We start from the raw sequence: 27,180 nt of genomic DNA, 5'->3' as shown, positions 1-27,180 counted from the left end.
CTGTGTCTTCAAACAGCAATCTCCATACTATTTGTTAAAATTAATAGTTTTAAAAATAGAAAGGGAATAACTTGCAGCTATGATTTCAAAGGCAATGATGACTAAAATAAGAGAAAAATCAAGAAATCACACAGTAGAACTTTCATTAATCTCGACTTCATATGGTGTGCCAGGAACAAGAAGACAGTAATAGATGCCTAAACACAGCTAAGCAGGGGAGGAAGTAACTTACTGTAGATATAGAGCTTTTTGTTTTACGTCTAGCTCTGCTTGGGGGAATTGGGGACAAGGGAGGTGGAAAGAGGGGAGATGGGTTAAGGAGACTCCCTTCCCCCTTGCAGAAGGCAGACATATTCACATATTCACATCTAAGACCCTGATGGAAAAGTGCCTCTGGAGCACAAGAGACAGTGTTGCATCTCTACACACCACAGTGCCTTGAAGACATAATCTAACTCAATGTATTTAGCCAAGGAACCTCAGGGATAAAGTTTGTAATTGGTAACAACAAATATAGAGTACTAGACCAACAGAGTAGTCCAAAGCTGTTACTGAACAGGCTAATTTGTTAGCAGGCTGATTATCAATTGTCCAATGAAAACTAATTTTAGATCAACAATTTGTCGGAGTTTTCTGTGATATCAGGTGCCAAATCTGATATCTGCACACAAAGGTATAGGTCAAGTAATGACAGGGATGTTGACTTATAAGTGTAATGTCACTCCTTACTGATGCTTCATGTAATTTCCTTGCAGTAAATTCTAAACTATTTATACTGGACACACAAGTGACTTCATTGTTAATAGATTCAGGCAACAGCCTATAACAGTTACAAATGGTTACTGCTCCAAATCTAATATTTCCATGTCATCTTCATCTACTCTCTGAAAGGAAACCAAGACCATACATAAAAACAGCTAAAAACAAATGCATGGGGTTTTCCCAGATTCTTTCATTACACACTGAATTGAGACAATAGATTTTTATGTCATAATCAGTTATGCACTTTTACTCCATACAATAGCTGAAGAGATATGTCACATCAATATTATACTTGTACTTGACTTAGTTTCTTACTAATCAATTTATTTTTGGTTTTCATTCCACAAACTGACCCCCACTTCTCTGACCCTGAATAGTTTTGCTAATCAATGCTTTTTTCTCTCTTTTTCCCATAGCCACATTAATGCCTGTAATTTGCAGGATTTTGATCAAGTATATGATTTAGGGACAAAATTCAAAGCATTGTAAATTCTTTAGGATTACTGCGTCTGCAAATCAACCGGTCTTCTTTCCCTACTCATGGCTCTTCTTCTTTAACTCCTCCCGCAGTCCTCCACACACAGGCTCATATTTAGAGACGATCCAATCCATCTAGCTTGCCCTACCCACTGAAATGCCCTGAGCAGTTAGCGTGAATAGGACGTGCAGCCATGTTTGTTCGGGAAACTTTAATTTTAATTATAGATAGAGTAAAATATACAGCATTGTAAAGGTTATCAGTGTTCTCATTATGATTACTATTGGTAAGTACTGCACACAATCTAGCCATTTCATTTATGGTTTACCAGAAACCAAGTGGGAAAAATCTACAGGTTTTCCTTAAGCATTGTTTCTTCTTTTTATATCATCATTGTTTAAAACAAACAAACAAAACTTAACTGGTTCTCTTTCTTTCAACTAGACTGTGATTTATTTTTCACACCAAGCCTAAAGACATCACCACTCAGATATTTTTTTCTGATTAATGTTCTATTTCTATACACCACTCCCTAAAATCCACTGGCATATTTTTAAATGTAGCTGATTTACTGATTATTGCTTCCAGTTCTACAGTGTTAGTTGCACGTGATGGTTGTTCAGCGTGCATATGACATAACTGGAATAAGGTGTATGGATATGATCAAACAGAAATCAGTAAATGATCTGCATGTGGAGTTTTAAAGCAATATCTGTGATTCAGAAGCCTTTTTAGTAACAGCTCAGCTGTCCTTTTGCACTTTAGACCCTTTCAGTTTCAAAGTTCAAATTAAAATACTCCAATATAAGTAAGCTGACGCGTGAAAATGCAAACTGGACTCGATAATCATACCTTTAATACTTGTCAATCAAATCCACTAAAAATCCACACGTGTGTCTTGGTACATGGTATCCATGTACATAAATATATTGTACGTGTTTCATGACATTCAGTTCAATGTCATTTTTATGGCGCTGGAACACCTCTTGATTTATGTGTTTTGCCCTTATGCAGGTGATGTGGGGCTATAATGACAGGTCCTAATTTTACAACCAACATAAATATGTTAAACAGGAAACCATTATGGCCTCTGGTAGCCAAGCTCCAATGCTAGCATTATTGGTAACTGAATAGATCTTAAATATGTACTTCTTAACTTGCACTTTATTTTTTCTTTGTACCCTCACTATCATATCTGGCATTTTGAGGAACGAGACAGTAATGTTTTGATAATTCCAGAAAATAGAATACAATGCTATTTTCCTCACTATTCTGCTTTCATTGACTCAATATTTTACTTTTTCCAGCCTCAAGCAGTAGATTTCATGCTGTTCATCTGCATCAGAAAAATAATACTTTAGTATACCAGGGTATATCAGATTGGAACATTTCAGAAACATGACGGGTTTCTTATGCAATTTGGCAGTCCAGTAACAGAGTAGACTCACGTGTGCTGAATGGGTCACTTATTAAACCCAATCTACAGCCTTATTCCCTTTATCTGATTGCCCAATTTAAAGACACTACTTTTAAAAATCTACATTAGATATAGGATGCTCAAAGAGCAGAGCAAAATAAAACAACGTATTATGGCTTAGATTATAACCTACCACTTTGCAGTCGTGCAGGTGACTAAGCCATCCTCCACCCACCATGCACAATTATATAGGGTTTGCTGGGATAGGGAGTCTGGATGCAATCAGGGGAGGCAGTCTCTGACACACCACTATTTCCTATCACAACAAAGCAGACAAGGAAGGACTGGGGTACAAACAGACAAAAGCAAGAGACTAGATGAAGTCATATTTCCACTCTTCCACCCTTTCCATGTTTCAACTGGCAGTGGTGACTAGGTGCCAGGCAGGGACTATGCTCTATCTGGCAGTGCAATTGATGTGGCATACTTCAGCTGCCTGTCATGGAACACAAGGTCAGGGTGAAATTTGACTCAGAGAGGTGCCTCTCTGAGTCACAATTCATTTTTGGAGTTCTGCTTGGGCCAGTGCAGTTATATGACAACCTGTGTCCTGGACTAAAAACAAAGTATTAATCTAGCCCATTATGAATAACGTAACAGACAATTGCTTCAGTGAGGTGCAAATTTTACAATAAATAATCTATTTGCATAAACTGGCTATTTACCTGTTTTGTGAATGAAATCTACCAGCATCACTTTAATTAAACTGCATCGCCCAAGGTTCCCAGTGGAAACGCCACCATAGAAAGTTGAATTGTTTGCACCCGTTATTTCATAGAATTTCCAAGAAACCTCGAGTCCAAAGGATCTAGGATTTCTAAATCAGAGAACCTCAGCTGATCATTGAGCTGGCCCTATATTTTTAAGAAAAGGCAGAGTGGACTCAGAACTAAACAGTCATAACAGTACCTTATTTTTAATATTTCAAAAACTAGCTTGGGCTACAGAATCACAGGTTTTCGAGTATTCACAAGATTTCCAAATTTCATTATGAAGATTCAAACTGTAAAGTGCTTTAGCGCATTCAGGAAATAGAAGCATTTTTACTTGGTTTAGTGAAGCTACTGAAATAATTAATGCTGAACCAACTAACTAGCACAGCAATAAAATACCTGAACAAATTTGGCACAAAGGACTATATATAAAATGCATAATGCAATAAATCCGGGGGTGGGGGGAGACAAAGAACTTCATAGCCATCACACACAGTGCACACGCAGTGGGGCGGAGGGTCAGTCCACTGCCTTTCCCCTTAGCTGAGCCATCTGGGGTGCACTAAAAATAGGGTGACCATATTTCCCTATGCTGAATACGGGACTCCTGGTAAAATTACTCATATTCAAGCAAGTTCAACTGCAATCAATCAGAACTATGCAGTACAAACGTTCAAATTAACATGACTGAGCCCCTGTTAAAAAGAAACACTGCATAGTTGGATTCTTTTTATTTACCTTCTAACCTGTAAGGCTTTAGGCTTCACACAGGGAGAGGTGACACACACACTCTCATACACCTCTCTCACGCGTGTGTGTGGTGTGTGTGACCAACTGACCCTCCCCTCCCTGCCCTCCATGTCTGGCTAGGCCCTTGGGACAGACCCACCTCTCCTGATACCTGACACTGCATCTTCCCAAGGCAACATGTGGGGGGCACACAGGGTCACATGCCCCCCCTCCCCAGATTTCTGCCAGGGTTCACACCAGAATGTGGCCAGCAGCAACCTTTCGGCACTGTGCAGCAGGGAAGGGACGGGAGCTGCTTCCAGCCATGGGGGATGGGGACGGAGGGATGACCTGGCCCATGTCTTTGCAAAGCTCATCTTACCCTCTGCCCCCCACTTCCCTTTGGCTGGAAGCAGCTTGTCCCTTCCTGCCCGCACAGTGTCGAAAGGCAGCTAACACCTCCAGGCTGCTGCTGACCACCAACATAACCCAGCCGCTTCTTGTCCCCTGGCCACAGCACAGGCAGGAAGGGGTTAAGCCCTAAGGATGCATTATGCACCAGGGCCCAGCGAACCTGACTGCAAGGGCTTCAGAGAACCCATCCAGAAATGTGGCTCAGCAGGGGAGGGCGCGGGGCAGGACCCAGTATGGGTGTGTGTGTGTGTGTGTGTGTGTGTGTGTGTGGGTGGGTGGGTGTGTGTGTGTGTGTGTGGGTGTGTGAAGAGGGTGCTAAGCCCCTACCCGTGAGACTAGTGTGGAGCCTGCAGGGTGGGGGCATGAACAGGCTGGAAATCGCTTCCAGAGCTTACCTGAGGGGTGGAGAGGCTTCCCCATGCTAACGCTGTGCAGGTCTTTGGTACATGCAGGGCTTGGCCCCTCCTAGCCAGCGCCCCGGGCTGGAGGGTCTTGGGCTTTCCTGGGGCGTCAGCCCAGTCAGAGGCAGGGGCTATGCTGATGGACCAGCAGGGGGAGCGGCAGACCCTGCATGCTACATCTTCGCCCTGCCACCAGCCTTGCATACCCACCCCCATTGTCGGCCACTGGACCGCCCCCCCACAGCAGGTGGGTGAGCGGCTGGTGAGCAGGAATCCGGCCAGCAGCAGGATTCGCCAGTTCTAATGTGGCGGGGAGAGGAAATACCGGACAATTTGCCTGTTTTTAAGAAAAAGTCGGGACTCCTGCAGGAGGGTTTAAATATGGGACTGTTGCTTTAAAAAACAGACATCTGGTCACCCTAACTAAAAAGGGGATGATATATGTGACAGATATGAAACTGCTCTGTACTCAGTTGTGAATGCTGTATGTTGGTTTGGCTATGGGAATGTTATTATATAAGCATATGAAACAAAAGGTATGTCTACACTAGGAGCTGGAGGTGTGCCTCCCATCTGTAGTGACATAATCATACTACCTTTCATTGATGTAGTATGCTAAAAACAGTGGCATAGCCAGAGTAGCACGGGCTAGACATGCAGAATACAAACTCACCTGAACACCATGGATACAACTCAGCATGGGACTACACTGACATGCAAGAGGGAACTTTTAGGTTGCACCAGCACAGGCCTGTTTGTGCACGACACACTAGTACGGACTAAAATTTACAGCCCCCGGTGCAGACTTACAGCCCTTAGTTAGCTTTCGTCATCAGGGAAAAAAAAAAAGACAGCCCTATCTGTTCGTACTCAAGCAGACAATATATGCATTAATGCCTTTGAAGTTTGCCTCTAATAATGTGGAATCAGGAGTCCAATTGGACCCACAGAATGGGAGGAAAGATGCCAACTTGAAACCTCATGGCCTTTCAGGCAGGAAGTCTCAAACAAAGTGCTTGGAAGTAGTTACAGCTGAACCTCTAAGGAGATATGAACACTGACAGAGGGTCAGTCTGAGAGCCAGTGGCTGGAGGAGTGCAGTCTGCTTTGCTTGCTATGCAGTCTGTTTTGCCCTTTCTGGGACACATGCAAGGAAAGGCTACGGTTTATATAGGATAATATGGATATAGGCCCTTTGTTATGTTTAACCCTTTTCCTCTCTGTTTCCTATCTTCCTATGGACAAATAAATAATACTGTGTTATGACACTGCTTTTCTCTGTCACTGCATTTTCATACTGGTCACAAGTCCTGGAGGAAAGTCCAGCTGGACCTGCTGAAGACATGCTTGGTGAATAAGAGTGCTGTGACCTGGGGACCCAATCTAAAAGCTGGGTGGATCACAAGATTTCATCCTGAGAGAAGTACAGGCATGCGGCTGTAACTTGGAAAGGGTGCCCCCGGAGAGACCAAGCCAGGGTGAAAGATCCAGCTCACCCTGAACCATAGCAATTGATGGTCCGGAGGGATATCCAAGGTTTGGGTCTACCATAGCAGCCTGGTGAGCATCCACAACGTAGTGATCCTCCTGGGATGTAACATAATGGCAGAATATTTCATCTTGGTTTAGTAAAGCTATTGAAAACTTTAATGCTGTACCATTACCAACTAACCATCAAAGTAATAAAACATCTGAACAAATTTGTCAAAAATGATGGTATATAAAATGCATAATGCATATATGATAATATGATATATGATAATCAACTTAAAACACTAACAATGGCATTTAAAATCTATTTTCATGTATATTAATTGGTCATTCTGGATGCATACTGATGCATCGGGGCGGGGAGATAGCTCAGTGGTTTGAACATTAGCCCACTAAACCCAGGATTAAGAGTTCAATCCTTGAGGGGGCCATTTAGGGATCTGGGGCAAAAATTGGGGATTGGTCCTGCTTTGAGCAGGGGGTTGGACTAGATGACCTCCTGAGGTCCCTTCCAACCCTGATATTCTATGATCTATGATGTCCATCCTCTAGTCATGTGTGCATCTTTGTAAAACATGCATACACTGTTGCAGTACATAGCTGTTAAAGTAAACCAGCACTTTCAGCAGATTAAGTGATCAGATGTCAAGAATGCACTTGTTAACTTGGTATGAAAGTATTATTTAAAATGGAAACTACAGGTAAGTTTTATTACTTGCTTTCCTATACCTCATCTGGTACACTGCACAAGTACATTAAGCTCCAAGAATTAAAAATATTTAACTCATATGAATATTTAAAATACTTTAACAAATGAGATTTGCTTTAATATGTCTAGCTGTATAATATTTAATTATATTTTACTCGCAATTCTACATCTTACAAAGGGTTAAAGCAGGCTGTTGTCAAAGGTATGGCACATATCATATCACTTGTAATCCCATAAATTGGGTTGGTGACAACAGACTTTAAGTCTGCATTCCTCCAAGATGTATGTTTGCATTCTTCACCCACCTCAAAACATCTGAGATTCAAAATTGCCAGAAAAAATATGATTCAAATGGTTGTTTTACCACAAATCTTCATGTGTTTTATGGGTCTCCTCCTGGCCTAATTACTCCAACTCGAGTTTTCACTAAATAAGCAGAGCAAAATCAGGCCCCAAATGTCTTTCTTTTATTTTTTTAACTTCTCAAATCAAAATGAAAAGTTCTATGTATGAAAAGACATGCAAACCTTAAACACACACATATGCAAGATTTTAAAATATTTGACAAGTCAAATAGTTGTGTGTGGTTTCTTTTAATTTGTACTTATTCATACATTTTAGAGAGTGTATTTCAAAGATTTTTCTTTTCATTGTGAAGGATGACGGCTTCTCTGTTCAAGGATTTCTAGTCATCTAAGTAGAGAGAGTTCTCCATCTGTAGCTGGGGGAGGGAGCACTGGCCTTTCTCCCACAGTCTGGTAGTTACTATAGGAACTATTGTGCCTCCTTCAAAAGGGTTACAGATAGGGTGATTAAAATTCTTCATGGGAGAACCCCCACTCCTGTCCTTGACAGATGAAATTCTTCAGAGAGAAAGCTAAGCTTCTAGTTCAGGAATGACAGCACCTGAGAGAATGAGGTAGCAGAGAGTCACCATGGCTTTAAACAGAACCACAGGAAAAAACTGCTGGGGTCCATAGACTCTTCAGAACTCCAGCAAATGGTGAGGTGTTCTAAGGCAGCTGAGAGGAAATCCTAAATGGGTTTGTGGGGCTAAGGAGTAAAACTAATCTGAGTTAAAAAATGGCTGAAAAGATCTTTTATTCCGCTGGAATGCCAGCAAGCTTATTGGAAACTCCCAGGAAATAGAAACAGTAGGAACATCCTCAGTGCATGAAACACAACCACATTCAGATATTATGATTCCCAAAAGCTATTTTCAGAGGTAAGGAACACAGTACACTTTGAAATAAACCAAAATTAGGGCTAACAAAGCTATTACCATGCCAATGCAACAAAAAGATCAACTACCCTGTATTCAATCTAGCCATCAGTCCAATAAAGGGTAGCAAAATGCACTGTGGTAGTGTCAAGGTGTGGTAATAATCCTCTGTTTTATTATTACAATTTAATATTTATACTGCCATAGTACTCAGATTCCCCAAACATTGTGCTAGGTGCTGTACAAATGTATATGAAGATTTGTCCTAGTCCCCAAATGTTTACAGTCTAAGAGGACAAGGAATGTAAAGAGGGTATGAGGGAGAGAGATACGATAAAACATATTTTATACACATATATTTTATACACATTCACAATTTTTTCCTACTATTAAAAATAGATAAAGTAAGTACCAGCTAACCCCAACTATCCCTCAACTTGGTCCAATATTAATTAGATGTTTCCTTATAGCAATCATGGCAGAGCTAAGTCTTGAGAGAGGTCTGAAGGAGATACGGGAAGTGGCTTTATGGTTTAGTCTAGGGAGGGGTGGTCCAAGCATAAGTGGCAGTGTAGAAAGCAGAGTGAAAAGTTAAATAAATGAATGAGGGGCATTGTTGGAAGAGCAGGTGAGTGTGGAAGAAAAGGCAATAAAAATTATGTGGATATTAAGGCAGTTCTAGGGGAGCTGGTTGTGGTAATCAAGATGAGATAAGGGTCTCCAACAGAGTTTTGGCTGATGTGTGCAGAAGAAAGTGTCACAGAGAAGGAAACACAAGATTTGATACCACCTGGATGTGTGAGGAAAAAGACAGGGAGGAGACAAAGATGGGATCCTTAAGAAGTTTGGAAATTTGGCAAATGTGTAGATAAGCATTCAAATTTGAGGATATTTGTCCAAGCACAAATACAGGAAAGTTCAGCCACACCAGACCAAAATCACATCATTATGATAACCCCAGGATGAGTGATGGCTTTGGAGTGCACATCAGAAGTAAATAGAAGAAGCTGAATGTTTGGAATAACAGGTCTAAGGCCTTTATTTTCAAACCAGTATTAAAATTCCTCAGGAAAGAAAACCCCTTTCTGACAACAGTGCTACACAAATTGCTAGTGTCACTGATTCTGTTCTGGGAAGGAGGGTAGGATATTAACATCAAGTCACTGTTACATAGTGTCAGACTATACTAGCTGGTAAAACTAAGAGGCCTACATCTGTTGTCTTGACTTTTTCCCCCCAGTCTGATCCCAAAGGCTCATGTCATGACATTTGTAACATCTGCTACAAATGCTGAGGTAAGTGAAGCACAACCTTATTACTTCCAGTCTAATACTCCATCCATCCACACGGCTTTTATATGCCACGAGTATGTCAAGGGGAGCAAAGGCTATTGGATCTACATGAAGCAAGCAATTTCTGAGAGTCAAGTAAGGGAAGTATTTTTCTGTAACACCCGCCAGTCTTTGTCTTTTTTGACTCTTGGCACTGTAATTTCAATGTCTTCCCTTCTGCCAAAAGAATGGGCAAGCAGCTTCCCGTTGGAGCCAGTACAAATGCCTCTTTATATATTAGGCAGTAGTGTATTACAGTACGTGAGAGCTGTGATCAACATCTCCCAAGCTTCCACCAAGTCTAAAACACAGCCAGGCTCGGCTAACCTGACTCCTCTAAATACAACTCTGTTGTCAGGATTGGTTCTCCCAGGTGAAACAAATTCCCCTTCTCCCCTCTCTCAATCTTTTGACAGCATTGGATTCTGTGCATTATCATATGGGCAATATTTATCTTTTAATTCACAATCTTTGGAGACTGCAACTCTAACAGATCAAAATTGCAACAACAAAAAAGTTAACTCCGGGATAAGCTGCTTCGCAAAATGCCATCCGTCCCATAGTTTAACATGGAATGATGGATGTGGATTTCTATCTGATATATGTGGAATTCTTGAAGATTTAAAACATTGTTGTTAACTGCCTATCATATAGTACGCCACCACAGCTGTACTACCATTAAAAGGCACTGTATGCCAAAGTATATCTCGACCTTAAAACAATGTGAACGTTTCAAAAATACCTGGGCAAGAAGCCAGCCATTCATTATGGGGCTGCAACTGCCTACTGAGTTTTCTTTAAAAATATTCATGCCCTCTTCTAACAGTAATTGGCATATGTTTTTAGAAACTAACGGCTTTAGATGTTACTGGATTAGGCAGCAAGCTCAGCAGTCAAGATCAGAAAACAGAAACACACATCATATGCTCACAGTCCTGCCTTTTCATTTTATGATAATAAAGACAATGTAACATTGCATGACAACAAAAGGGAAGTAAGGTATTGCACCTGATAGCAATAGAATTCCTGTTTTTTACATCTACGGTACGTTCACTTTCTTTCTCTGGCGTATCATCATGACCATAGTGAAACTGAAATGAAGAATCCCAATAAGGAAGGGCAACAACCTCATTTGAAACAGCACTGGATTTTGCACATTATCATATAGGCAATATTTATCTTTTAATTCACAATATGAGCTTTCGGTCCACAGTGAAGATTTAGAAATACACAGCACTGTTCTCACTGAATGTAGGATGGCTCTCAGCAGTACAATTCAAAACCAGCTATGATGTAAACAGGCAGCAAATAACCCAACAGAAGGATTCAGAGTGGTAGCCGTGTTAGTCTGTATCAGCAAAAAAAAAACGAGGAGTACTTGTGGCACCTTAGAGACTAAAAAATTAGCATGGGGTGTTGATGACTTTTAGATTAAGACTGTTGGGCTTTGATTTCTTATTGCCAGGTTAAATGCTCACTTCAGTGACAACTTCATGTTTCTCCTTCACTTACACATGCAATAGCCAAGAAGAAAGTTAATGGTAGCTGAATAACAGAAGAAATAGCTTCTGACGGTGATTTTTAAATAAAAGAGTTTCTTATGGTGCCTTTTGGTATATTTTCCATTTAATGGTGTCCAATTTGCAAATTAATTCCAATTCTGCAGTTTCTCATTGGAGTCTGTTTTTGAAGTTATTTTGTTGGAGAATTGCAACTTTTAGGTCTGAAATTGAGTGACCAGGGAGGTTGAAGCGTTTGACTGGTTTTTGAATGTTATAATTCTTAATGTCTGATTTGTGTCCATTTATTCTTTTACGTAGAGACTGTCCAGTTTGGCCAATGTACATGGCAGAGGGGCATTGCTGGCACATGATGGCATATATCACATTGGTAGATGTGCAGGTGAAGAAGCCTCTGATAGTGTGGCTGATGTGATTAGGCCCTATGATGGTGTCCCCTGAATAGATATGTGGACACAGTTGGCAACAGGCTTTGTTGCAAGGCTAGGTTCCTGGGTTAGTGGTCCTGTTGTGTGGTGTGTGGTTGCTGGTGAGTATTTGGTTCAGGTGGGGGAGCTGTTTGTGGGCAAGGACTGTTCTGTCTCCCAACCTGAGGAGTTTTGCAAACTGGACACCATTAAATTAGGCTTGAATAAAGACTGGGAGTGGATGGGTCATTACACAAAGTAAAAACTATTTCCCCATGCTAATTTTTTCCCCTACTGTTACTCACATCTTCTTGTCAACTGTTTGAAATGGGCCAGCCTCATGATCACTACAAAAGTTTTTTTTTCCTCCTGCTGATAATAGCCCACCTTAATTGATTGGTCTCATTACAGTTGGTATGGCAACACCCATTCTTTCATGTTCTCTATGTATATATATCTTCCTACTGTATTTTCCACTGCATGCATCAGATGAAGTGGGTTTTAGCCCATGAAAGCTTATGCCCAAATAAATTTGTTAGTCTCTAAGGTGCCACAAATACTCCTCGTTTTTTTTTCAAACAGAAGGAGTCACTACCCTCTCATACAGTACAGCCATATAATGATCTGAATCAACATTCACAACTTTTATTGACATTATTGTGAGCTGCAAACCAAAATTGAAGGGTTTACGACTATTACAGCCTTGGTTGCTTCAGTGAAGCACATAGCAAGCTGGTTTATTTATACACTTTATGCCTTTTATCCTCTTTGTGATTCAGCCAGAGAAAGATATAATGGAGGTTTGTAAATGAAGTGAGGCTGGATACAACTAAGCAATCAATCAACATTTTCAGGGAAGGTATGTGCATCAGTTGCCAAAACTGAACTGAGTAATTAACCCAGGATTCTGGTAAGAAGCGACTCTGACACTAGTCAATTATTTTTGCTGGTCTTCCAGCTGCCACTTCTATCCATTGATAAGGGAGGCTGTAGGCAAAATACAATGATTCTGAATTTGGCAATTTTAACTCAAAGAAAGAAGTTTAAAGGGAAAATCAACCCACATGTGGGAGAACTGTTGTAAAACTGTTCAAAATCTTTTGCAACTGTTTCATTTTTCTCACTAAGTATGTCAGATAAGAGCTAGAACAGTAAGCTGAAGTTGCCAAGGACTGAAAATATCTCAGAACAAATGATAGCCATTTAGAAACACCTTTTCACCCTTAAAACATACCTACTAAAGATGGGGTCTTCCAAAGGAGCTGCCTCCACCCTATTGTGAGTCCCCACAAATGGGAGATAGAGCTGTTTAATCATTAAATTACTGTTATGCAGTGTGTAGACAGAGAGTCTGATCAAAAGCCCACTGCAATTAATGGAAATATTCCCATTGACTTAAATAGATTGTGGATCAAGCTTTTAATGCACAAGAGTTCAGACAATTTGCAAGACAATCTGCAAGAAACAGACAATCTGTTTCCGTAGCTGGTAAGAAAACAGAACCGTTTTCTCAGAGATTACGAGAGGCTGTAGGAAAAAATAGTTGAAATCTAAATCTCCTGCACGGCACATGCTATGTTATTCAATTCTTTGCTCAAGGAAAACAAAAAAATACAGTATAAGATGGATGAGTGTGATGATAAAGCAGAATTAGAAAGTTAAAATTGTTTTTTCCTCAAGAATGTTGAATCCACAAAGATTGACATTTTACTTGTTAATGGGTTTCAGTATCCTTTAAAATGGCAGAAGAACTGGAAACCAATTTTTTCCATCTCTGCACGGTGACTTCCGGGGAGAAAGTCTGCAGACTGGAAGATTCCAGAACTGCTGCAGTAGTATGTGAGACTCTGGTAATCAGAAACTGGGGATCAAATTCACCATTGACTTAAGAGTGCACAACATTGTTCACTTCAATGGAGTTGCAGTCATTAATACAAACAGTGAATTTGACTTACAGACCCTTTCTACTGTAAGAGAAAATACGCCTTTTTGTTTGCTAATTCCTCAACTGTGTGATTTACCCTCACTACTCTGCATTTTTAATGTCAAGGTGTCAAATCTCTTCTAGTGTAAAACAACAGATGTGGGACTTAGCATTTAAAATACATCATGTCATACCTATCAAAGTTGAATGACTTATTATAGCCAAACATTTATTTTCTTTGTATTCTAGAGGAAGTGGGGATACTTGTTCAGGAAAGGAAGTCAAAAAACTCAGAAGTTGTTCCAGACTCGCTGTTGGAAGAGTCAGCTGTGGACACAGATGGGCATATGAACTTTTGAGGAAGTATGTGCTTTGTAAGACACATTTTGAGTCTTTAATTTGGCTAGTTCTCACTTTTTTGATGTATTGATACTTTGTAATCTTAGTTTCTTTTTTCTATCTAGGACCTTGACAACTGTATTGCCAAAGCATGTATTTAGATCTTTTTTCTAAAATTATATTTAATGTACACCTACCAAACTTATATTTTTGTTACACATATGCACTAAAAGAGAAACATTTTCTTTTTTATAAGCAACTCTGTTTTATCAGATCAAAAGATTCTTCTGAAATAATTCTTGATGCTTTGTTCACACTTTGTAGCACTCTATAATTCCCAAATTTCGTATACTTTTCTCTTAATTTGCTGACTTGGTCCAGCCAAAGGAATAGTTTTGTAGAAACAGTAAATTTGCTGTCATCAATTTATACGGTTTTCCTTTTATGGATGGGATTTTCTTCTGAAAATTTTAATATAATGTGATGCTTCAGTGACAATATATAGAGAGATCTGAATGAAGACTGTTCACATTCGATACATGATACGCTCCTTCCCTTTCCCCCACCCTCTATCCTCTTTATATATTCCGCAGTTGTCCAGGAGTCCTAATGACTAATATTTGAAATAGTTTATCTTATCTTTTTTTTTATTATTTCTTTTAGTAACCTTGTGAGAGAAGGTTTGTATTCTGTCATCTTTCATTATGTGTCTACTGGTTTTATGGTGTTCTTGAAGCCTTGGAATTGTTTCTGTATGCCAAACAATGACGTCTTGTTTATTTTATAATGTGAAAATCAATTAAACATAAGAGTAAAAAATGTGTGGCAGTTGGCAGTGTTATGCAAGGATAAGTCAGAGGTTTGGCCAGCTAATGAAAGCTGGTGGAGAACTCTTTCCACACTCAAAAGCTTTCCATTACAAACTCCATGCCATTTGCAAATGTATGATCAGCTTCTCTTCTCTTCTAAACATGATTGTGTCCATTAGAGTTGCCAGAATCAAACTTTAGCTACTGGGTTGGCCAGAAAGTCCAATTTTTACAAGTGCAGAGCCAAAGGAACTGATGAAAGGCAAAGTTACATTTCAGCCCACTCTGAAAACAATTCTGACATAGAACAGCTCCCTTTCCTGGCACAACATTGACAGAGAGATAAGGAGGGAGGGAAGAGGAGGAAGACCCCAATGGATCATGGAACATTAGATGTCCACACAGGAGAAAGGTATACGTATGTAGGCTGTGTGTGATGAGCTCAGGAGGAGATGGGTGACTTCCTCATAGATAAAGAGAAAGCAGAAGAATAAACTGAAAACTAAAACTCATCCTCCCAAAGGAAAAATCAGAACATTTTACACAGAGTGAAAGAGGAGAAGGATTAGAGGAAACCCAAACAATAACATGAACTTATTTCCATCTCACTTATTCTTCCTTTCTACTATTTTAATTTACCTTTTCTTTCCATTTTCCCCTTATCTCCTCCCCTATTTTGCACTGCCCCATATGAGGTGGTTAATCATCTTTCCCTGATGTAAGACGTGGAGCTCCACCGACACCTAGTTGTATGAAGTTTAATGGCTCACTTCACCACAGAAATTACACCCCACAAAACAACACACAGAATACAGAGGAAGGCATTCAACTGAAATAGTTATCCACTGAATTCCATTTATTTTATTTTTCATTACTATCAACAAATGGAAAACACTCTGCATTATTCTAAAAAGCAGTCATCTCAGTCTCCGACAGAGTTTCAAAAACAAGCTGCACTTTACATCTCTCATTTTCATAAATATCACAGATCAGTCAACATACTATCAAAGTTTCAAGACTACATCAATAGGTGGCTATCCCCTCAGAGCCTTTTGCCTCATGTTATCATTAACTATGGAGCCCAGTGGGGTGTCGCTGTCGCCAGCCCCCCATTTTTTGTGGTACTCTGCTGATTTCAACAATATTCCTGTGCCTTGCAGAACATTAAAGAGTGCCCTCAAACTTACTTCAGAGATAGTGCAGTGTCATGTTGTGACATTACGCCACTTTATGAAATCAGGGAGTTGCAATACACGTCACAATGCTCTCCTGGAATTAAACTGGCAAATTTACGAGGACATTTTGAGCTAACTTTCGCAGATAGGTTCTTCTATGATTCACACAACTCAAAAAGAAAAAAATCCAAATCTTCCAAACCTGCAACTGAAACAGATCATTAGTGATGCCCCTAAGAATCTTTGGCCCTTGTCCAACAAAGCACTTAAGCATATGCTTAACTGTAAGTATGTCAGTAGTCCTACTGAAGTGGTATTATATATTGAAGTCAATAGGATGACTCATATACTCAAAATTAAGCATATGCTCTGCTGGATTGGAGCCTACCTGGCCCAAGAAAAATCTCTAAAATCTGTATTTTCTAAAAATCTGACATTTTCCCCCATAGAATGCAGTTCCATTGATGCACATGTAGTATTAGGTTCTGCTATCAACAGACTTTTTAAAAATATTTTTGGTCGAGCAACTATCTACCTTTATTTATCTAAAATAAATTCTTTTAATTCAAAATTAATTCAAGAGCTGCACATCACTGGGTATCCAATAAACCTTTCAGAATGCAAACCTACCTAGATTAATAAATAATTCAGAACTATGAAAATATGATATCCTGGATGAAGTCTAACAGAGCTTTATCTATATTTAAAGTCGGAATAATTCCACAGAATTCCAGTTTAAGGAATTCAAGATACTGAGATTTGAAGTATGATTCAATACCATTTTTTTTCTGAGTGATAATGTTTCATTAGTTTAAACAATGAAAAACAAAATGAGCTGGCAGTGCAGTCTAAATTACAAAAAGAAATACAAAGAGAAACAGAGGACATTGGGATAGCCATTTGAATGATGAAAGACTCTAGTGTTGAGACACACTCACACAGATATTGCCAACCACAAAACTGTGGTGACATAAAGGTCAGCTCACATACTCACTAGACAGATAAATAGAGGAAAGCCCCCAAAATATCCCCAAAAGCCTTCTGTCCACTCTATTCTGCAATCATGATTGCCTGTGTCATGTTTATTGTTAGCCCATCTGGACAACAGGTGCAGTACTTAATCGCTGCAGTGTATTTGATTATTGACTAGTGAATATTTCTAAGTGGCACAATAGGCTGCCGAATGACCCTTGGTAATGCAGAGACCTCTTTACAGTATACACATGCAAAATCTCAAAATAAAAGAAAACTAATTCAGGATTTTAACCTATATTCTGTTGGAGATGTTGAACAGAGCTTCAATATACAACTCACATCAGTCAAACAGTTAGCTTGGCACGCTTATAGAGAGTCTATTAAAGAAAAAAAAAGAGGTGCATGGATTTCAAGCTTGGAGGCCTCTAATTACCTCATGCTTAAACTTTAACTATAAAATTCAGATAAATTGCAGCACTAAAACCATAGAAGATCCTCCACCTGATTTGTGCCAGTGCATCTAAAGCTCAGTGATGCTGATCCCAGAGAGACTTTTCCACTCAATCCTAAGAGAACTCATTTTAGACCCATTTCTAATGAGCATATAAGGATTACTTGGATGTTTTGGTAAAGCTACCCGGTAAATTAGTCAAGCTGAAATTTTATTAGCCGCAAAGTATTACAGCAGCCATATAGTCAAAGAACACTGAGGGAACTGACATTGTATTAGTCATCTATTTAGCCAGGTACCAGAGATCAGTACTCAGTACAGGCTGTTAGTTGTAACATTAAGCTAATTGGCTAATAGTTGCAGCAGTTCTTATAATGTTTTTGCACTGAGAAGTGTGACCCCTTCTTGAACCAATTTATCTAAACCCAGAGGGAGTCCTAAATTTATTCCAGTTTCACAAATGTATGGTCTGGATTAGGGACCCAAGAGCAAAAAGAGTATGCATAAAAACCTCTGGGTTAACCAAACACCCAAAATTTACATGCTGTCAGCCTAAAAACATTCTGTTTAGCACATGACTAAACAAATGTTGAAAACAAACACAACAATTTGGTATTAAAAACATTGATATTTTATCCAATGCATACTGTGGAACTATGGTTTTTCCTTTCTGTCCTCGGCTATTTAGTTAGTTATAAACTTTTATAGATGTGAAATATTTTAGGAAGTCCTTTGGAAATGGCCTGAGGTAATTTCAAACTTAACAGACCCTGTCCCACTAGAGCTCATTACAGCGAATTTTATAACAAAGTACCCTCTACTTAATTTTCAGAGCTTAGCCAAGCGTACTAGAAATGCAGCTGCATTAAGTGCAATTAATGGTATAATAAAAGCAGTGGAGGGCTGTTTAACACTCAAGAACCAGCAGTAAACAGTGGCTCCATGTTCTCTAACAGTCAATGATGTGTCAAAGTGCCAGAAGTGTGAGATTTCTTCTACCTGGGGAAAAGAAGCATCTCCTACTGCAGAAAAATCTTCTGTCCTTCAACAATTCTACAAAGATACAGTGTAAAAGGATAAAAAATGATTCCCTCCAGTTATGCCACTAGCATTCCCCTCTTCCTTTGAGCAGGAGTCCTAAACAATAAACTCATATTCCCATCAGTGAGGAAAATAGGCAAATTCAATTTCACAAAAAATGAGACTAATAGTTAGTGACTCATATAATACACAAAATGATCTGGTTTCATAACTAACAAAGTTAACTGTCAAATTACAGAAAAAGGAAAGAAATATCACTTTTGTGACAGCAAATAATAGTAGCTTCTTATTTGAAAAACCTCAACAGGGCTAGTGGCAATAAAAGCTGTCTAAAATGTAGAATTATCACTTGGTATCTAAACCACCGGCACTTAGGGATGGGAATGGAAACTAACTCTGGTATGAATTTAAAAAGAAGAAATACCGAGATCTTTTACACCTGCTATAGAAGGAGACAATTGAGCTTCTCCTTGCCTAAAATACCGAACAAATCTTTGCTATAAAGTACTGCAATATACTTTATTTTGAACCTTGATCTAGAACATTTATTTCTCATATATTTCCTTAAACTATTCACTTTGTGACAGTCTCTGAACCCTTTACTCACACTGATGAGCAGTTAACCCCAGTGAGTAGTCACAGTGGAGTCAGTGTGAATAAGTGGCTCACAGTGTGGCTTTTTTTTGTGAGAGTTGGAGGCACTACCTTGCATGCAGTATAGCCATAGCATCTCAGCAAAGTTGGTGTAAAATGCCACACAAGTGGTGAGAGCAGAGAATTTTGATTTGGTATCATTTTACACCATCTTTATACACACTGTACATGGGGCAAATGACTAGACAAGATAGAATTTCAAAATGGCTTCTAAAAATGGTTATTAATGATTATTGGAGCTGGGGCCTGGTTCTACGGTATCTATATCTTGGAGCAGACACGAGCCAAGTCTATCTCGTGCCTCTTTAAAAATGACTTCCAAGTCTCAAGGGAACTGAAAACAAAACCCTATAAAAAGCATTCTTCAATGATGAGGATGGTTATAAAGGATGCCAAAGCTAACATTGGTTGCAAATGTACATTCATATGTTTGGAATGCTATTGGCACAAAAGTCGACAGGGAAAAGGAACAATGTTTAGAAAAGAGGATAAAGAGTTGCTTTAATTGTGGACCTCTATAACTTCTCAAAAAGTATTTTATAACAACAAGTCTTGTTTCCTGTTGATGAAGTACAGTATCTCAATTTATCTGTCTCTAGTGTGCCAATTACCAAGTACTGTCTGATTAACTGCGAAGATGTTTACAAGATTTTATTAAATCCCAATCTGCTTTGCTCTAATTGCTGGAGACTAAGGGTGAAATCCTCGCTCCACTAAAATCAATGGCAGTTTTACCATTGACTTCAGTGGGAACAGAATTTCATTCAATGGGTCTGATTGTGAAGCCACTGACTTGAGCTGGATCAGGCCCTGAATTAGGGGTAATGTTAAATACTGTAAAATATAAACCTGACAAAGTTTCAGAACTTTACAACTACCTAACTGATCTTAATATAAAAGTGTCTAGTAGCACGAAGTTAGCAAAGCAACGGAAGCTGAATTCTCCATGAAATAACCTCATTATATTCCAACTACAAGGGGGACACTGATCAATTCTTAAATTATCCCACTTCAAGAGCATGAGCTGCACTACACTGGATGCCAGGGAGAGTTTACAAACTAAAGATCAGGAGCATCAATTTATGTTGATGTTCTTGAGGTCTCCAAGGAATTTATATCCATATGTTCTGGTCTTATAATGAGGTGAATGGTCTTTGGAGGAAAAAATAGGGAAAATAAACTGGACTTCTTAATGCACCTACCATGATGCGCTCTGAAATGAACCTAACACATCCTGTATATCTTGTTATAACACACAAAGTGGACTAAGTTTTGCTTAATGATTGAGATTAATCGGAACTAAGATCACTCACTACCTCACAAAATCAAGCCACATATGAAGTTGCTAAATCTCTCATCAAGTGCACAGATTATGTAGCAAAGTGCATTTCAATATCTCTTCTCTTTAAACTCTCTTTGTTCTCTTTTCTTTGTTGTTATTTACAGTGTTTGATGACTTTTTCATTTTGTATGTAATGTTAGGCAGTTTTATTACAAAACATGGTTGGTGGTACCTGTGCCATCTTCCCTCATGTGCACCAGGATGGACTCTAACCACAGATGACAAATTTATTTCCGGCATCCTCATGTATCTGTCAATTTGTTTTACAACAATAAAACCTTTTAACAAGGCTTCAATGTTATGAGAAAGTAAAGGATGATGTTATCCCCTAGACATAAAGAGGTGACAGGAAAGACAAGCTCATCATACTGTTTAAGTGCATGGTTGAAGCGGTGTTCATATTTCATACCACTCTTAGGATCACAAGCTGGATAAGTGTATCATTTTGTAATATGTCGCTTAATATATTCCTAGACGTAATTCTGAGAAATTTTTACTATCTCTAAGCAAAACACTACCAACTGGTGCTGAAATAACCTCACCTACAGTACTGAGATAATAAACATTAAATCTGAGAAACACAAGTAGTGGGTATTTTTAGGGTAACTGCACAGATGGCAATTTGCTGACATTACAACAATGGTCCTAGAGATTAAAAATTTTACCAAGAATATGGGACAGAGTATTTGTGTGAATTATCACGTCTAACAGCAATCTAACAAAGTATGGCTTATAACTGGCTACAAAAAAATTGTATAAACTGGCTACAAATCCTGCTATCAGGTTGAAAGTAATACAGAGTAGTGCAAACCTCACAAAATAGCTTCCAGGTGTTTCTGTGGCAATAGGCGATCAAAAAACAACAAATAAGACTGAAGCAATCTCAGAATATTTGTTCCACAGGTTGGAGGAGGCTGGTGCATTATAGAGGCATCAGAAGATCTCAGAGTGATGACAGAGCAGGGTATGAAGTTTAATAAGTGGAACACTAGGACCACAGCCTTGGAGAAGGTCAGACACCTCAGTTCTCCTGATAATCTGGGAAATTTCAGCAGTTTGGCATGTGTAGGAATTTTAAAGAGGAAACAGAATATCGGGTTTATCAAGGAAAACCAGGTGGCCATTAAAAATACAAGAAAGATGGAAGTGAAATTTCAAAACTGAAAGAATAGAGGGAATGAGGTAATAGCATAGTAAGTGAGAAGATAGGACACAGATGGCAGAAAAAGCAATTACTTTAATAATAATTTGTAAAACGAAAGCAAATGGATGACTCTAGAGGTGGGTAACAGGATTCTTAGTAGGAACATTAACTTCCTCCTTAGCCCTCTCTCTGGGGAGTGAGAAAGAAACATCACCTCATTCTGAGATCCTGTATCCAGTGGCCCCTGCCAGCCTTCTCCTCTTGAACTTCCTTCCTCTCCTTTAACTGTTCCCAGCTAATAGATTGCTGTAATTAACTCATCAACCTCCCGCCTAATTAAGCCATTAAGCACCCATCTCTCAATTAAGTCCATTCCAATGGGAAATAGCTAGTACCTTCGTGACCAGAGTGCTGGGGTCAGCTCTAGGCTCCTAGCACTCTGCCACAAGGAAGCAGAGCCTTTCACCTCCCGCTTGCTTGTTTTAATTTAGCCCATGTCAACAGTGTTGAAAGCTGCTGAAATGATAATGTTCTCAGCTCAGTTCTAGTTTTGATACCCTGAGCAATGATTTCAGAAATGAAGTGAGCCTGGACACTGAACAACTTTCTCATCCCTACTGGTTCCTCATGGTCAGTGCTGTGGCATATTTGTTGGACGGTCTGAGAAAGAGTACACTACTACTGTCCATGCTGTATTTGCACTTATAAAAATAAAAGCTAAATATAAGGAACTGTTGATCTAGTGTCTTTTACTGTAAGTGGCCTTACCTTCATTTTTTAAACACAACTTTCACCAAAACGGCTTTCCCTTTTATGCTATAATAAATTTTTTGTTATGAACTGCAGTTTTTTTCAAAAAGCTTTCATTATTTACATGACCCCAACTTTTTGGTTTAATTTTTAAATTGCATCTTATAACCAAGCAAATGGGCATTTGGTAAATTATGACCTTAAATTCAGACTTAGCAGAGCCTTCTGGCTTTTATTTTCATTTCATTCATATCTTTAAGGAACTTTTTGTAAGATCAAGTTTAATCAGGTAATAGCCTAAGTTTATGAAAATATTTTGTGCTTAGAAAGAAAACATGCTTTGTTTTGAATTGTACATCCTAAATCTGTGATTAATGAACTATACTGAAAGCAAATATTTTCTTTCTTCAATTAGCTCAAATGACCCCCCAAATAATCAGCTAAGTAAGACAGGGAACTCTCCTTTGATATTCTATTTAAACTAGTTATACATTTAACAATGGGGCTGAGTCACCTACCATGGCATTAAATACTATAGTGATTCTTCATGTTGCTCATAACACCTAAGACTTTTACTTGGTATGGAGGATGGTCATATGGGTACCCGTTCCCAGGCTCAAGTCTTCTGTTGAAAAGGATTTGTCCAATCCCTTGCAACTTCTGCTCCTCAGAATGCTGCGCATAAACCACTCTACTAATTCCCAAAATATGTCTTGAAGAACTAGGGCAAAGTATTCTGGGGTGTATATGAGAAGGCACATTTGAGAGAGGTTAAAATTCATGCTAAGAAAAAGGTTGAGAAGCCCTTGTTATAAAATGACAAGAAAACTAAAGGGAGAAAGGATGCAGAAGAGAGCTAAAATGATTGCTACGAGAAATATAATTTGTGCAAAGTTCCATATTAACTACAGTTTGACAAAAATCTGGATGCTAAATCACATTACAAAACACACCCAGAGAAGATGTAGAGATAGACCATCAGCAGCAGAGTTCTTATTCATGACATTTCAATGCAACATGAATGTACATTGGCATAAAAGCCAAAATATCAAAAATTGAACTGAAAATAAAAAATTCAGGCATCGGAGTCAAAAACAGAACTAACCATGCTATAAGGGAATATATTCCATGCTTAACATGGAGAAAATCATCTCAACAATCTTAATACAATAACTGTACTGAGTAAAAAGAATCAGGACACAGAATAAAACAAAACTGTATTAAAAATCATAATCTCCATAGGCAGGCTGTAAAAGTCATATCACAGTCACTGAAAAATAATTCATTAAACTATGTCCCAGCTGGAAGTAGAGAACAACAAACAGAATAAAAAGGCACTGAGCAGCAGGGAGAAATAAACTTTAGGAAACTGTCAAACCATGAACTAGAAGAAAAAAATAGTATTAAAAAGAAACAATAAACTTGTCTATTTAGGATATACATGAAAGTTAAATTTAATACAAAATCTAAGTTCTGGACATATGCCAACCTTGATGTATCAAAGTTGATAAGATCATCATTCATGGAGCATCAGACACACCTCTCTGAGTTATGTACACCAAGATGAACTGAAAACAAGAATATCCACCTTTCAGGATGGATTGTTTAAACACAAGCATATACCCACAATTCGCAAAGGAAACTCTCTACTGGCTTGTCTACAGTTTTGATTTAGTGATGGAAAAAATCACATTTTGTATAAACATTTCCACAAGTCCTTTTTTAATGTTACATAGGAATCAGTTTTTTGGGGGGTGGGGGAGGAAGTACTGTGGTAATGCATTCAATTAACTCTCTAATAACATCAAATATAAGAAGAAATGTCTATAATCTATGCTGTGTAATTAAATTATCACTAGCCTTTTTGGACTTCATAGAATCATAGAATATCAGGGTTGGAAGGGACCCCAGAAGGTCATCTAGTCCAACCCCCTGCTCGAAGCAGGACCAAGTCCCAGTTAAATCATCCCAGCCAGGGCTTTGTCAAGCCTGACCTTAAAAACCTCTAAGGAAGGAGATTCTACCACCTCCCTAGGTAACACATTCCAGTGTTTCACCACCCTCTTAGTGAAAAAGTTTTTCCTAATATCCAATCTAAACCTCCCCCATTGCAACTTGAGACCATTACTCCTCGTTCTGTCATCTGCTACCATTGAGAACAGTCTAGAGCCATCCACTTTGGAACCCCCTTTCAGGTAGTTGAAAGCAGCTATCAAATCCCCCCTCATTCTTCTCTTCTGCAGACTAAACAATCCCAGCTCACTCAGCCTCTCCTCATAAGTCATGTGCTCTAGACCCCTAATCATTTTTGTTGCCCTTCGCTGGACTCTCTCCAATTTATCCACATCCTTCTTGTAGTGTGGGGCCCAAAACTGGACACAGTACTCCAGATGAGGCCTCACCAGTGTCGAATAGAGGGGAACGATCACGTCCCTCGATCTGCTGGCTATGCCCCTACTTATACATCCCAAAATGCCATTGGCCTTCTTGGCAACAAGGGCACACTGCTGACTCATATCCAGCTTCTCGTCCACTGTCACCCCTAGGTCCTTTTCCGCAGAACTGCTGCCTAGCCATTCGGTCCCTAGTCTGTAGCGGTGCATTGGATTCTTCCATCCTAAGTGCAGGACCCTGCACTTATCCTTATTGAACCTCATCAGATTTCTTTTGGCCCAAACCTCCAATTTGTCTAGGTCCTTCTGTATCCTATCCCTCCCCCTCCAGCGTATCTACCACTCCTCCCAGTTTAGTATCATCCGCAAATTTGCTGAGAGTGCAATCCACACCATCCTCCAGATCATTTATGAAGATATTGAACAAAACCGGCCCCAGGACCGACCCCTGGGGCACTCCACTTGACACCGGCTGCCAACTAGACATGGAGCCATTGATCACTACCCGTTGAGCCCGACAATCTAGCCAGCTTTCTACCCACCTTATAGTGCATTCATCCAGCCCATACTTCCTTAACTTGCTGACAAGAATACTGTGGGAGACCGTGTCAAAAGCTTTGCTAAAGTCAAGAAACAATACATCCACTGCTTTCCCTTCATCCACAGAACCAGTAATCTCATCATAAAAGGCGATTAGATTAGTCAGGCATGACCTTCCCTTGGTGAATCCATGCTGACTGTTCCTGATCACTTTCCTCTCGTGTAAGTGCTTCAGGATTGATTCTTTGAGGACCTGCTCCATGATTTTTCCAGGGACTGAGGTGAGGCTGACTGGCCTGTAGTTCCCAGGATCCTCCTTCTTCCCTTTTTTAAAGATTGGCACTACATTAGCCTTTTTCCAGTCATCCGGGACTTCCCCTGTTCGCCACGAGTTTTCAAAGATAATGGCCAAGGGCTCTGCAATCACAGCAGCCAATTCCTTCACTTCACTAAGACTGACTTAGTCTATAGCAGTCACAGTTTCAAAAGTGACCACTGGTTTTCAGTTCCTCAGTTTTGCATTGTCCCAAGGGCTTGATTTTCAGAAGCATAGAGCACCAGCATTTCCTACTGACTTCACATGAAGTTGTGGGTGCCCAGCACCTGTGAAAATCAGTCCCCAGAAAAATTGAGGCACCAAAAGCCAGTGGACAATTCTGCAACATTTGACTTTGAAATCTACCAAATCTAATGATATTTGGAGACCTTGACAGGCATATTTTTAAAGGTCAGAGGTCCAAAATATGTGCATGCATATATGCAGCTAATGCATGTGCAACTGGTGTCAGGTGCATGCAACTGTAGGTGCATTTTAACTTCCCATTCTAATAATTTGGCGCTCTCTCTCTCTTTCTCTCTCTCTGTCTGTCTCTCTCTCTCTCTATATATATATAAAATGAAGGGAGGCTGGCACTAGTAGAAAAGTACAGTAGACAGAGGCTGGCATTTTCAAATGGAGGTTAGGGAGCAAAGTGCCCAACTTCCACTGAAGTTAATGGGATCTGAGCTTTAACCACTTAGGCCTCAGAGTCCCAACCAGCATGCCTTAAACCAGTTGTGCCAAAGCATGAGAGGGGAATTGTTCATCACAGACAACTGACATATGGCAACATAGAGAGACAAGGCTCTCTCTAATATCCTTGGACCAATATGGCTACAGCAACACTGCATGTGACAACACAGACAATTAAACTATGGATTATTGACTGACTGACTGGATGTTATTTCAGTCAAAAAATTATGATTTCCTCACAAAAAAGTTAGTAACCATTTTCAAATGCCAAATTCTTAGATGGCTAATTCATTCATTCTTTCTTTTCTTCCCTGACTCTCAGCCTCTCTAAAAGCCATGGCACTAGTCCATGGTATTGACTAACGACCTCCAAATTTTATTTTTATAGAACAAAACTGTTTTTCAAGTATAGGAACCAATACAATTATATTTGATACAGTAAAATTTCTTCTTTCCTCCCTCTTTTTATATAACATAAGAAGAGTCAAACTAATTTAAACCAAATTTGGTTTAGAAATCCTGCTGAGCGGAGACTTTTAAATACCAAGTTCGAGCCTGGAGTGAATTTTTATGACTATGTTATAAACACCTGGAAAACAGCAAGTACCACAGTAATATATAATTTGGGGTTTTATATGATTTCCTTCATTTCAAAGCGGGATTCTAGTAGAAAGTTGGGGTTTTTTTGTTTTGTTTTAATTTGTAAGGGACATTACAATTTCAATCAAATGCTTACACAAAAAATGTCTGGAATACATATATATATGCATTTTTATAGTTTATAATGTTATCTGTTTTGTTCATGTACAGTTTGGCCAGGGTAACAAGGTCTCTTCATCAGGATTTCTATCAGCAGTGATCATGAAATTCAGTATCTACTAGAAGATTTAGTTTTAGATAAGAGTGGTTACCTGAAATGGATCTCAGTAACATGGACTGTTGCTCAACTCAAAAGGCTCTGGTAGAACAATCAATTC

At 39.2% G+C, this 27,180-nt stretch overlaps 1 protein-coding gene across 8 annotated transcripts in view; it reads right to left on the bottom strand.

The window, feature by feature from the left end:
- Positions 1–27,180, bottom strand: part of NPAS3 (neuronal PAS domain protein 3) — an 832,983-nt gene that overhangs the window by 425,649 nt on the left and 380,154 nt on the right. The window lies entirely within an intron of this gene.

Source organism: Chelonia mydas, chromosome 6 (genome assembly GCF_015237465.2).
Source record: "Chelonia mydas isolate rCheMyd1 chromosome 6, rCheMyd1.pri.v2, whole genome shotgun sequence".
Taxonomy (NCBI): domain Eukaryota; kingdom Metazoa; phylum Chordata; order Testudines; family Cheloniidae; genus Chelonia; species Chelonia mydas.
Note: the sequence above shows the minus strand (reverse complement) of the source record. Positions and strands in the feature narration are given on the sequence as shown.